The 4,259-nt window shown below is 49.2% G+C and overlaps 1 protein-coding gene across 6 annotated transcripts in view; it reads left to right on the top strand.

Moving 5' to 3' along the window:
* LOC142598956 (butyrophilin subfamily 3 member A2-like) overlaps positions 1-4,259 on the top strand; it is a 40,980-nt gene that overhangs the window by 12,752 nt on the left and 23,969 nt on the right. The window lies entirely within an intron of this gene.

Raw genomic sequence — 4,259 nt, 5'->3', positions numbered from 1 at the left:
CCTTCCTCCGTGATTGGCGGCGCCAGCGCCCGTCCGCCAATGGCAGCCCGAGACGCGTCGGACGTCACCGGGCGCCGGGCAGATCCCGTCTCTGCAGGTTAGAAAGTGGAAGCGAAAGCGAAAGCGGCGGAGGGAGCGCAGAGGCAGCGCGGGGGGAGGGGCGGCGACAGGGGCCCCCCGGGACCAACCGGGACCCCGCCACCCCCCGGGATCCTCGGGCCGGGACCCCCCCACGGCGCAGCCCAGCCCTCAGCCCCCCCCGACCCCTCCTCAGGGCCCGAGACCCCCCGCACCCCCATTTCACCTGTCCCCCCCCAGCCTGGGGTCACCCCTGGGCCCCCCAAGTCGCAGTTCTGCAACATCCCCCCCCGGCCTCGGTCTTGTCCCCTTCCCCCGGGGCACCCCGAGACCCCCACGACCTGTCTGTCCCGGGGGGGGGGAGGACACCCAGGCGCCCCACGGCTCTCCCCACCCCGGCTCTGCCACCCTGGGGGTTTCTGGGTGAAAAACCTGGGAAAACTGATACCTCTGAATATGGAAATCTTAAGATCAATTCAAGCAATTAGAGCCGTTGCTCAATAGATGTAACCAACCAAAAGGGAAACCATTGTCCCTTAGAAAATAATTAGTTGTAAGATAAGAAGCTCTGGAACAATCTCATTTTAAAGAGCTCGGCCTTGGAAGAACGGATGCGCAAAGATCAGAGAGTTACAAGGGGGATCCCAAAACCAGCCTGGAGGGATAAGGTACAGGTGATACCAGGGCTGAGTCTGAAGACCCTCGAGGACCACCCGGAGGTGCCAACAAACATGGGGGAAAGACATTAGCATATGGTAACGAGTGCCCGGAAAATCCATGACTGTGATAAGCGCTACTCGGAAATACACTGAATATCTCCATTAACATGGTGTAAATACTTGCTAGTTTTGTCTTTTGGGTGTGCACGGTAGGTGGAGTTATCCCCCGTGCCCCCAGCGCTGCAATAACGAATGCCTGCTTTCTAAAACTTCAAAATAAGTCTTAGAGAGTGAATTCTTTTGCTGCTTTCCGGTAACAGTGGGACCCCCACACCACCCCGTGTCCCCATCCAGGTGGCAGTGCCATCCCACTTTGTCCCAGTCATTTACTGGTTCTTCACATCCCAGTGTCCCAACACTTTCTTTTTGTTCTTTTTTTACAGTTTTGCCCCTTTTTTGCACCGTTTCGGCCCATTAAAGCTCATGGAGGTGACATCAGCAGTGGCACTGTGTCATTGGTGTTTTCATCTTGTTATTTTGTGTTCATCTTCTTACTTTGTGTTAAGTCGTTGCTTTTGTGTTTTTGTGTTGCTTTTCGTACTCTTGTATAAGGGTAATAAACCCTCTGCGGAAGGGGGGATTCTGAAAAATCTCCTCTAGGATGTATATTGAAACATTGGAGAAAGGTGGGGGGGAGATCCTCTCACTCAGAGGCAGCTTGTCGAATATTGCCAACGCTGGTGGCCGATGTATAAATTAGAAAGTGGAGAAGAATGGCCTAGAGATGACAGTCTAACATATAATACTGTGCTTCAATTAATGTTATTTTGCAGAAGGGAGGGGAAATGGGATGAAGTTCCCTATGTTGATTTATTCTTTGCTTTACGAGATCATCCGGAATGGAGCAGGGAATGTGAATGAATACCGAGAGATCCTTTGGTTGTAGCCTTGGGAAAAAAAAATAATAATCAGAAACTCTCTAAGTGTTGTAGTTCAGTGTGTAGCATCAGTAAATGGTGTGTCAAATAGGGAGGACCAGACAAGGAGGTGGAAATGTTGGTTGCGCCCCAGGGAAAGGATAGAAGGAATCAAAGGGGGTAGGAGGACGTTTCCGAATGTTTCTGATGAAGGGAATCTTTTGCTGGAAGTGAGGAATTCATTCAGTGCTATTGCAGGGAGAACGAGGGCAGGATTGGGAGGTCGCGTTGCAAAGCTCCGCTGCGACAGGCAGTAGGGGCAGAGGGACCAGTGACCGTTAAAGTACCTTTCTCAGTGACTGATTGATGCTCGTGGAAAAAGCTGGCGGGTACGTATAGGGAAGATCCTGAAAAGGAGGGCGATGCCTTGCAGTCAGCATTTCTCTTTGGTGGAACAGGCATCTCTGGATATTCGAAGAAAGTTACAAAAGCCAGAGGGAGAGGATTCGAGGAATTTGAGCAAGTTGTTAGAAAGGGCCGGGAAAGTGTATAAAAACCGAGAAGTGGTTAAAGAGAATCGTGACAGGAAACTAGTTGTTGCGTTGACGAATGCTGGGAGAGGAGCTCCCAGAGGAAGAGGAGAAAGGGGAAAAGGAAGAGGAGTATCTGCTCGCTTGGGTCCAAATTAGTGTGCAATGTGCCCTACCCTAGACAGAGATACTGATCAATGATGGGGACCAGGGGAAGTCTCGAAAGAAGCCCCAGCAGAACCCCTGGTCACAATAACGTTGGGGAATGAGGAAATAGATTTTCTGGTAGATACCGGAGTGGCCTACTCAGTAATTAATACTTGTAAAGGGAAACTAAGCCAAGAGAATGTGGTCGTTGTTGGTGCTACAGGGAAAAAGGAAAGCAGATCGTTCTTTCAACCACTAGATTTTAATATTGGGAAACAGCGAGTAACCCATCGGTTTTTCTATATGCCAGAGTGCCCCGTTCCCTTGCTCGGAAGAGACCCCCTCACCAAAGTCAGAGTACAAATAACATTGGAAAGAGGAAGCATCTGTGTAAAATACTTGAATCTAAATCTTTAGATGCTCAAGTTTATATGTTACAGGACCCAGTTCAAATGGAACCGGAAATCCCGCAGGAAATAGAGAACGCAGGAATCCCATTGGTATGGGCCGGTGGAACTCCGGGAAGGTCGTGAGCTGTGGAACCAGTAAAGATTCGGTTAAAGCCGGGAGCTAAACTGGTAAGGCAGAAACAATATCCTTTGCGGTATAGAGACTAGAGTAGGATTAGAGATGTTGATAAATAATTTTAAAACATTTGGGCTATTGGTTGAATGCCAGTCAGTGTTTAACACTCTGATCCTGCTGGTAAAGAAACCTCATTCACATGAGTACTGTTTGGTACAAGACCTGAGAGCTGTAAAAAATATCCACCCAGTGGTGGCTGACCCATACACACTACTTACAACAATTAAAGAAACAGGCACATGGTTTGCAGTTCTGAATTGAAAGGATGCTTTCTTTTGCATACCCTTGGACAAAGGGAGTCAGGAACTGTTTGCATTTGAATGGGAAAGCCCCAGCACAGGGCGAAAAATTCAATTGGCCTGGACAATTCTTCCCCAGGGGTTTAAAAATAGCCCCACTCTGTTTGGGAATCAATTAGCCAAGGGGTTAGATGAATGGAAGCAACATAATGAAGACTCTACTGCAATATGTGGATGATGTGTCACCTGATAAGCGTACAGAAATCACTATAAGCCTTTTAAATTTCCTGGGACAAGCGGGATAGCGAGTGTCTAAAAAGAAGGCTGAACTAGTAAAACAACGAGTAGTATATTTAGGGTTCATTATTTCTCAAGGATTGCGGAGCCTGGGGACAGAGAGGAAAGAAGCTGTATGGCAAACACCGGAACCGACTTTGAAAAGGGAGCTGCAGGCTTTTCTGGGAATGGCGGGGTGGTGCAGGTTATGGATAATGGACTATGGATTAATAGTACAACCTCTTTACAAGGCATTGAAAGATCAGGAGACATCTTGGTCTGGACCACCATGGAGAGAGGTATCCAATATCTGAGGGAATTAGCTGTGCGGGAGATGGTTTATTATGATCCGGACAATGCACAGTTGCCCACAGACCCCGATGAAGTCCACTGTACCTGAGCCATGTGGCGAAAATTTGTGCGAAGTGCACCATCATCGTATGCCAACTCACTGGCAGTAATTGACTGGAAGAGTGAAGAGGCACCCACAGTGGATGAAGTGGCTGGCCGACTCCAGCAATATGAAGAGAGCCGTTCTTCCTCCCTCGTCTCGGCTGTGGAGAAACTGTCCCAGGACGTCCAGCAACTCAGAGAGGATATATCGTACTCCCCACCTGCACAGACCCGTATTTCAGCCGTTAGCAGTAAGCGTTTTTCTGCTCCAGAGAGGGGATATGGAGCATACACACCACGAGGTGTCCTGTGGTTTATCTGCGTGACCATGGAGAAGACATGAGGAAATGGGATGGGAAGCCTACCTCAACCCTGCAGGCACGCGTACATGAGCTACAAGGCAAGACAGCTGTACCAAGGAACTCTTCCAGAAAG

Source organism: Balearica regulorum, chromosome 32 (assembly GCF_011004875.1).
Source record: "Balearica regulorum gibbericeps isolate bBalReg1 chromosome 32, bBalReg1.pri, whole genome shotgun sequence".
NCBI lineage: Eukaryota > Metazoa > Chordata > Aves > Gruiformes > Gruidae > Balearica > Balearica regulorum.
Note: the sequence above shows the minus strand (reverse complement) of the source record. Positions and strands in the feature narration are given on the sequence as shown.